This window comes from Suncus etruscus, chromosome 10 (assembly GCF_024139225.1).
Source record: "Suncus etruscus isolate mSunEtr1 chromosome 10, mSunEtr1.pri.cur, whole genome shotgun sequence".
NCBI classification, from domain to species: Eukaryota; Metazoa; Chordata; class Mammalia; order Eulipotyphla; family Soricidae; genus Suncus; species Suncus etruscus.
In genome coordinates, this window is record NC_064857.1 from 52,861,894 (window position 1) to 52,872,133 (window position 10,240).

At 37.3% G+C, this 10,240-nt stretch overlaps 1 non-coding gene across 1 annotated transcript; it reads left to right on the forward strand.

Annotated features, from left to right (window-relative positions):
• The first annotated feature begins 2,722 nt into the window (after positions 1–2,722).
• Positions 2,723–2,829, forward strand: LOC126021709 (U6 spliceosomal RNA). Its single transcript, XR_007500199.1, has one exon. It is a non-coding gene; the product is annotated as a U6 spliceosomal RNA (small nuclear RNA).
• Positions 2,830–10,240: the final 7,411 nt, after the last annotated feature.

A 10,240-nucleotide genomic window follows, 5' to 3' on the forward strand; every position in this document is an offset into this window, starting at 1 on the left:
AAGATATTAATATTTAAGTACTCAAATCATTAAATTTCACAAAGACTTCAAGCATCCATAAAGCATATATACCTCAGAAAAAAAGTGTGTAGGAGTCAAAGTCCTAAGTTTCTGGGGCTTAGGGATTCTTGATTCTCAACTCTTACTTCACAGATAAGAAAATAAGACAGGGGTGTTTCTACAGAGTGATTTATAAAATTAAAGTTCTAGATATGGTGTTGGCTAGGACATTTATTTTGAATGTAGATCTGGTTTTGATCCCTGGCATCACATATGATCCCATGAGTCATACCAACAGTGATCCCTGAGCATTGATACAGGAGTACTTTCTGAGCTCAACCCAATGTGCACTCCCTGCCAGAAAATAAAATAGAACCAAAAAACTGATGACAGATAAAGCAAATATGCAAACAGAGGTCCTCTAAAATATAGCTATTAATATTAGATTAAATCTAGTATCAATCCCTCATCAAAAAGTAGCCTTAATTTTGAGCCCATATTAACTATTCTTAATTCAAAATATGAAGGTATTTTGATTCCTCAAGGTTCAGTAATAGCATTTTATTCAAAAAGATCCATGTTACTGGGCATGTATCACAAGGATGACAGTAAACCAGACATTCATCAAAACATGCAATATATAATTTAAGAAGGAGTGAAAACAGAATGTTCAGAAAGATAGGTAACTTGGGGCCTCAGAAAGGCAATACTAAATAGGTAGCAAGGAGGAAGTCAATGTAGGAAAGAAAGATAAGAGTAAGAAAGCCAAAGGCTCTAAACTCCATAAAGGAATACTCCCTGACTAAGGGCTAGAGAATGAGACCAACACAAGTCTCTTGTGTATGTGTAGAACCAAACACCATGTCTAGATCCCTGATAATTATCTTAGGATCCATGTAACAATGAAATGTGAATACTACAGAAGGTGAGGATACAAATAGATTTTATTCTATAAATTGAACCCAGAATCTATTTTATCTAGATGTAAATAATGGGGGGGGCACAAAACATTGATGAGTTGCTGCACAAAAGTTTCAAATTTTTTGCTCCAAAGTTTCTAAAATTTTTAAAATTTGAAAAGGAGTTATTTAAAAGATCTAAAGACTAGAACCCTTTTGTGGGAAGAGACATTGCACAGACAGTTTTGCAGTAGACAACAAGGAAAGGAAGGGAACACTCGAGATGGAGCATGGGATGGCTTCTGGAGGAAAACCAAAGCTACATGGTCTCCTCCCACCTCTTGTCTTAAGCATATTTTTAGAAAGGTACAGTGAAATGAAATGTTCCATTATCATAGAGATTTGAGCCTTGAAATCTTTGGCTTTATTCACAGCTGGATCTGGACCTAGGTTAACCACTGTTTAAGTATCTCATGTCTTGGGGAGCCTGTTGGGCTTTCATGTTCAAAGGATATGGTCCATTGAAGACTTGGAATATGAACAGCTCTGATCTTCATTGTCTTCAGTTTTCACAGCCAAAGCAAGGCTGACTTTAAAAGAAGTTATATTATCTTCATCTTTCCCCCTTCCCCACATGATCAATTGTTCAAGGGAAGAGAAAGATTATTCAATCTTTGTGGAGTGGAGATGTTATGGCTATTCTGTAGAGTTGGATTCTTGAGCTTTCAGAGTTTTCCTTACCAATATGTAAACTTCTAAGAGACCCTTTAATTCTGAAAAGCAAGCCATATTAGTTGAGCTTTCAACTGGACTTTGAAAAAGTATGCTGAAATCTGTATTCTCTCAACATAAATTCTGAATTGGCACACACACACACACACACACACACACACACACACACAGAGAGAGAGAGAGAGAGAGAGAGAGAGAGAGAGAGAGAGAGAGAGAGAGAGAGAGAGAGAGAGAGAGAGAGAGAGAGGGAGGGAGAGAGAGAGACAGATATTGAAGATCTATTTGTAGGTTTCAGTTTAGGAGCTGACCCTTATGGAATGGGTCACAGTGCTTAAAAAATATGGAGCCAGCACATCAGGAGGAACAGTTTCCTAATTTCTAGGCACTTCATCAATGGTGAGGATAAACTGCTAAATAAAAGTTTCCGGTGTTAGATTGTGCATGCAGAATTTTAGGACAATAATAATTTTTATGTCTAGAGTACTAAGGAATATGGTAATGAGCACTATAAAAGTCTACCCCATGCAGAATGAGAAACTTTTATACATGTAAAATTCCAACATCACACCCACTACCAGAATGTCAGCATCTCTCTACCAGTGTTTCCCTCCCACTTTTTCCTCTTGCTGTTTTATTTTATGTGTTACTCTAACACAAAGGTCTAGTTCAGAGGCATAGGTAGAAAGGTAGATTTATTACAAAAATATTTCAGATTAAAAGATAGCGGCTTCACATCTGCAAAGTAGCCATATTATCTGCATAGTCCAATAAGCGGTATTTTTTGTTTGTTTGGGAGCCACATCTGACAGTGCTCCTGGCTTACTCCTGGCCTGTGCTCATGGACCACTCTTTGCAGTGCTAAGGGGACCATATGCAATGTTATAGATGAAACTCTGGGTTGATCACTTGCAAGGCAAGCACCTTAACCCCTTTACTAATCTTTACTGATCTTACACAAAGCTGTTTTAATAGAGAAGAGAATGCATTTAATAGAGAAGAGAACACATTAATAAAGAGATGTGCATTTGAGATGGAAGAAGGGGGTATTGCCAACCAACAGTGCCAGAGTGATGGATAAATTCCCTGAAGGTGTGCTTGCTTTGGCAGCACATATATTAAAATTGGAATGATAGAAAGAAGATTAGCATGACCCCTGTGCAAGGATGGCATGCAAATCCATGAAGGATGGCATGCAAATCCATGTTAGAGAAGAAAAAAATTTCCGAAGGACTGGTTCCTGAAGGTGCACTCTATCTTCCTTGCAAACAAAATAAGAGTTAGGATTTTGTGGAAAGGACAAAATGAAGATTACTCTCCTTATCTCTAGGCATTTGAGAATTAGCAGGTTAGAAGAGCTCACTACATCTATTTTCTTGTGCTGAATTCATTACATTGGCTGGGTCACAATATCCATTGGTCATAGTGACAGTATTATTTTGGATATTTCTCTAGAAATGTTTTGTGTATAAAATGGACATTTATATTAGTGGATATTGAGTAAAGAGAGTCTCCATTCACTATGCAATTGAAACGCTTCCCCTCAAAGGCCTTAACTTATCATCATAGATTGATCTCCCCTAACCGAAAGAAATTCTGTTGGTAGGCTATCTTTGCATTCAAACTCTCAAAAAAATAGCCCTAGTCTGGAACTACAGTTTGAACAGCCTAACTTGCAGATTTTGGATTTATCAATTTCTTAAAAGATGTTTTTCTATACCTACATATCTTATTGTGAGATCTGATCTGCTGGAGATGGACCCATGCTGTTGGAGTCCACGGGGCATTTCAGGCAAGACTATAAAAAATATCACAGTCTTGGGGCCAGAGAAATAGAATGGTGGTAGGGCATTTGCCTTGCATGCAGGACAGTGGTTCAAGTCCCGGAATCCCATATGGTCCCCCGAGCCTGCCAGGGGCAATTTCTGAGCATAGAGCCAGGAGTGGCTCCTGAGCGCTGCCGGGTGTGACCAAAAAACCAAAATAAAATAAAATAAAATAAAATCACAGTTTTTTTTTTATTAGAGAAGCACAGGGTCTTATTTCAAACCACTAGGAGAGAGAGAAGGAGGGAGAGAGATAATAAAATAAAGAGATCTGAGTTTGGACTATCTAATTGTCTCTTTAAACTGCCAACCCTGGGGAGGGTTTTATAGACTCAGCATCCAACCACGATTAGGATTTTATCTTATTTAAAGAGTCAGATTCCTTTTATGGCTGGCTGGTACGGAACTGTAGGACTAGATCTTATTGGTTATTTCCCAAAACCATATACAAACAATGAGCTAAAGAAAATTTACTCTCCACCCAAAGAGAGTGGTCAATGAATTTGAATCTCTCTCAGTGGAAAATATTATACTTGGAGGATTTGCGTCTGGACATTGTATCATATGGTTTCCAGTGTTCCAATATATCTTAAGAAATTCCAAATTATAAATTATTTTTAAAATTAATATCTTTATTTAAGCACCATGATTACAAACATGTTTGTAATTGGGTTTCAGTTATATAAAAGGACACCCCCTCTTCACCAGTGCAAAATTTCCACCACCAATGCCTCCCATTTCTCTTCTCCCCTACCCTCTGCCTGTATTTGAAACAGGCATTCTATTTCTCTCACTCACTACCATTGTCATGATAGTTGTCAGTGTAGTTATTTCTCTAACTGAATTCACATCTTTTGTGGTAAGGCAAATTATTCATTAATGCAAAGTGATCATTGATACTTGGAAGGCAACCTCTCTGGGATGTCTGGAAAGAAGCAAAACTATTGGTCTACCCACAATTTTAAGTTATAAAATGTACACTGAGGACCAGGAGGATGGCTCAATGGTTGAAACACAACCTTTTGAATGTGGAAGGGCCAGTTGGATTCCCAGCTCCATATAGTCATCAAGGATGTAGCCCTGAAAACAAAGCCAAAACATAAAAACTTCAAGTATAATATAAACTAAAATAAATTTCAACAGGAGTTGGGAACATCAACCAAAAACAGATTTAGATTCTACCAACTTCAGCTAATAAAAATATCAATTCAGAAGGCAAAATAAATATGTTAACAAGCATTAAATGAGTAAAACATAGAAATTCACTCACTGTTAACTTTTGGTTAATTAATTTGATAGTTTCAGTACCAGAAATCAGCATTTTCATCAGATGCCCAGGCATTCTATATTCTGTGGGGTTCTATACTCATAATATAGTTTTGCTCTCCTTTCTTAGCCTCATTAGCAGGATTATTAAGACATCCACAATCGCCTGTCTTCACAAGGAAAGACTCATCCAACACTCTCATCCATCTCCCTGCAAGAGGTAGGAACACTTTCCCTGGAACAATGACTGTGAGGACTTTTACTATATGCCAAATACCAATGTACCAATAAAAATATGACATTACATTTGTTTAGAAAACTTGAAGATAAGCCACCTTTATTTCTGGTTAAAGAGACAAAGAGAGACATTAGATGAAGGAACTCAGGCAGTTTTAAGGCTTGGTCTAGGAAAGATATCAAAAAGCCACTCCTACCTCTCAGCACAGCAGGAACTTAGTTAAATCAAATCAGATAACAATGGTAAGGTGACAGTTGCTGCAAGAAGAGGTTGGGCAAGGTGCGAAATTAAGGGCAACATATTAGGAATAAAATAGCCAAATACTGATAGCCTTTCATGCAAGACATGGCCCTTCAACAAGACATGTAGATATGGAAGGCACAGCAAGCTGTTTCAGATGAGCATCAAGCAGGTCACTTCTCCTAAGGAAGATGAGTGTGAAATTGATCATCTGAGCACATTTCAAGTGTAGATAGATTCATTGACAGGGAAGGAGATGTAAAGTGCTTTTTTAGAAGGTAGATCTGAACCTGGACTCCTCAGGGATTGAAAATAAAAGGTGAATTGAGTTAGAGGAACATAAAGAGAGCCACAGAGATGGTTGTCAATGGAAGCTAAGACAAAGACTTTTTCTCTTAACGTCTGTTATCCTCTGCATGATGTTTGAGCCTATGTACACAGAGACAGATGGCCTCACAGAATGGATAAGGGACAGAAAATAAGGAAATAGCACCCTTAGAGACAAAGCACAAAGGAGGTGAGCAATTCAACCTGGAGGACAATCTAATGCACACACCCAAGGAAGACAGAATCCTGCCACTGTGCTGGGTGTGTATATGCCTAATGAAAGGAACTCTGTCTAGGGACTCTGGAATGTCCCAATAGATGGCTAGTCACAGAAATTGGGACAGGGATGTATTATTCTACCTTAATTGTGTTAACTACCTTTCTCCTCCTTCCTCTTTAGGGGGTACAGTTTACTACAGCAATGGTGGATACTGACACCAAGATGGCATGCAAAAAACATAATAACCCTCAGAAGGCAGTTAGAAAAACAATCCCTATAGGAAAGGGGAACAATTTTATTTGTTTGTTTGTCTGTTTTAAATGTTTAAGCTCTGGGTTTTAATGAGCCAAAGTTAATTGTGAAAGCAAAGAATGCAAAAGAGGCTTTTGTTTGAAGAACCAAGATTTTATGTCAGTCCATAGGAACAGCAGTAAGAAGAAAGGACTACTTGGTGGGGTGGACAAGAGCCTGGAAGCTCTGGTTAGGCCTCTAAATTCCTTGAGGGGTAGAAGGGAACTCAGAATCACCATTTGTGCTCTTGGGACATTGATGTCTTTTTTTCTCTGGAGATATTACAGAATTGGTCCCCAAATCCCCCAGCAGTCATGTAATACTAGAATAAGGTACCTTGTTAGTCACTCTGGGATATGGATAACCTGGCCATAACATCGGGGGAGACAATGTGTTCTTTCATAATACCTTGCTGACACATCTGTGCCCAACCTAACAGGCACAGGCTTGTATGAGAAGGGCATCCAGACAAACAGACATTCTTCTTACTTGTTGCCTCTTAACAGGAAAATAACCATCTGCCTCATATGTATAACTTCAATAACTAATGAGAAACTATTCATTTGCAAAGCACATGAGTCTTACACACAGGCTGCTTCCTTTGCCTAGAACATTAGGCTCTCATTTCACTGTCTGCTGAAATTTTATTTCCTTAAAGATAGCAACACCATGGCCACTTATGAAGAGATACTACTCTCCACAATTTCTAGCTGCACTTAGAGTTTCTTTATTGTAGAGTTGACTTCAAGTATTATTCCTCTTTATTTTCTATTTCTCCCTCTAGGATGTTAGCTTTAAGAAGGCGAAGAATTTGTCTATTTTGTACACTTTCTGTGTCCCCATCTAGAACAATGCCTGGCACTTGTAGGTATTCAGTGAATACTGGGTGCATGTGTAAGCCATCAAGATAGAAAAAAAACTAGCCCTTCCATCAATAATTCAGTGAACACATAGATATATTTCAAAGTGGTTTCATGTCAAGCCAATGAGGTAATATCTCAGCCCATTAAAACCTTCTGTAAGCTAAAGAAAACCAGATTTTCCTACTCAACCAGTCTTCCATTAGAAAGAACAAGTGGTGTGGGAACCAGAATTACCTGCTGCACTACTCTATCAATTGATTTTTCATTCATCCATTTACCTTTGTGTGGTTGTCAGAGCTCAAGAACATCAATCAGCTAATGCCTGGCACTAATCCACAGCAAGGAGAGAGGGGTCTATTGTCACTTCGGTTCTTTATTTCATTGTTTTCAGTCTCTAATTTAAATACATTTTATTTTCTTTAATTTAAAGAAATCCAAGAATAATGCAAAATGAACTCAAAGCTAATGGGCATTAGCATTTCATTGTGGTTGCAATTATTACTGTGTGTTACAATGAAATTAATCAACTTTTCAAATCGTTTTTGGCCATTTGGATATTATCTAAACTACACGCTAGAGAGCCTTGCCTATGTTTAACTGTATATGTTTTTTCTTATTGTTTTATGGTATTTATATTCAAGATACCAATTCTCCATCACTTTGATGGGTTCCAAATATTTTCTCAACTCAGTGGATTGCATTTTCATGCTCCTAAAAGTAATTTCATGCTCTAAAAGGTAATTTTTAGGAACATAAGTTGTTAATTTTGTGTTCAGTTTAGTAATCTTGTCTGTTATGTCAGTGTTTTATGCCTTATTTCACTCTAGAAATGTGTAAACTTCTAAGAGAAAAGTTGGTTGAAGAATCAGGATGCAAAGATTTCCCCACAACTTAATGATGTATTTTGAGAGTTGAATTTAAAGGCAAGAGAATGCTCATTAAATTACCACTAATACAAAACCCTCACCTCTAAAAGTAAGCTTCATTTTTTTTTGTTTTGTTTTTTTTGGGACACACCCAGTGACCCTCAGGGGTTACTCCTGGCTATGTGCTCAGAAATTGCTCCTGGATTGGGGGACCATATTGGATGCTGGGGATCAAACCATGATCCATCCTGGAACATTCTAGTGCAAGGCAAACACCCTACCACTGTGCTCAGGCCCAAGGTAAGCTTTTTTTTTTTTTTAATAAAAAATATAAGGTATATAGAAGAACATGTAGGTAAAACACTCCATGACATTGAGACTGAAGGCATCTTCAAGGAGGAAACATCACTGTTCAAACAAGTGGAAGCAGAGATAAACAGATGTGACTATATTAGCTAAAAAGCGTCTGTACCTCAAGGAAAACATTGACTACGATACAAAGACCACCCATAGAATGGAAGAAACTATTCACCCAATACCCATCAGATAAGGGGCTATTATCGAAGATATACAAGGTACTGATAGAACTTAACAAGAAAACAAACAAAAAAAAACATCTAACCCCATCAAAAAATGGGGAGAAGAAATGAACAGACACTTCTTTTTGTTTCTAGTCCAGCTTTTATGGAAAACAATATGGAGACTCCTCAAAAAACTGGAAATTGAACTCCCATATGATCCAGCTATACCATATATATATATATATACACACACATATATATACCAGCTATACCATATATATATGTATGTATATACATGTATATATTATATATACATATATATATGTTCCCTAGAAACATAAAAACACTATACAAAAATGCCTTCTGCACACCTATTTTCATTGCAGCACTATTTACAGTAGCCAGAATCTAGAAACAATCCAGATGCCGGACAACAGATGAAAAGCTAAAGAAACTGTGGTGTATATATGCAATGCAACTGTCATGAAAAATGAAGTCAAGAAATTTTCCTACACATGTATAGATATAGAAATTATTATGCTGCGTCAAATAAGTCAAAGGGAGAGAGACAGACACAGAATAGCCTCACTCACCTGTGGTATTTATGAAAAATAAAAGACATTATTGTAATAATACCCAGAGACAATAGAGATGAGTGTCTGAAGGACTGGCCCATGATAAGAAGCTTACCACAAGAGTGGTGAGTTCTCTTGGAGAAATAACTACAGTAACAATTATCAAATGGTAGTGAGTGGGAGAAATAGAATGCCTATCTTGAATACAGGCAGGGGTTGGGGAGGACATTGATGGTGGGAAGGTGGGTGTTCTTTTTTATAACTGAAACTCAACAATAAACATGTTTGTAATCATGGTGTTTAAATAAAGATATTATTTTTAAAAATGAAAAATATTCATGTGTAATGTAATCATCATTTTCTTGAAGAAAAGAAATAATATTTACTCTAAATATCTGTTTCTTTAACTACTGTCTATTTATTATCTCCTCCAAGACTATGAAGATATTACTGTATATTATATTCTAAATATTTTGTTGTCTGGCTTTTCACATTCAGGTTTAAAAACTTGGACTGGAAATTTAGGCAAGCATGATCTTCAATGACTTCTCCATTATGAAGATTGAATTCTAGTTCTCTCGAATAAAATCATTCACTGATAATAGACTTTTTGCCTTTACTCCTCTATTTTAATACTCTGATTTTCTTCTTCTTTTTATTTTTATTGAGACCAATGTGTATTACAAGTCTTTCACAGTTGTTTTTAAAGTACACAGTGACAGTGAATTAAAGCCATTCCCACCACTAGTGTTGACCTCCCTCCATCATAGATCCCAGCATGCATCCATACCTCCATCCTTAGCCCCCTGGACTGCTAATGTAATAGGTTCCTTTTGTGTATAGTTTGTTGTAGTTTAGGTCTCTTGATTCTATTGTCGTTGACTTTGGGTTGGGTATTTAGGTCTGACCATTTTTTTTTTAATTTTCACTCAATGCTCCTGAGACCACTTGGCCCCTGGGTCCCATCCTTTTTTTATTTTTCTCAATTTGTAGAAAGACATAGAAGTATGAATACTTTATTCTTCCCTCAGTGTTCACTGGATTTTCTTTTATGTTCTAATTCTTGTTTCAGGCCTTGCTTCTGAGAGAACCCAAACTGAGACACTACTCTCATCAGGTTATCTTAGATCTGGGGCCACATGTCTTTTGGGTGGAGAGGGGCACACCTGGCTCTGCTCAAGGCTTATCCTTGGCTTTTTACTTAGGAATCACTCCTGGCAGACTTAACGGATCAGACGAGGTACTGGGGATTGAACTTGGGTTGGCCAGCCAGCATAAGGCAAATACTCTACCCCAGAGCCCACATTTCATTAATATGTCAAGCTTGCAACCACTTAGAAATGGACAGTTCCTTCACTCTTAAAGGGAAGAGAAAAACA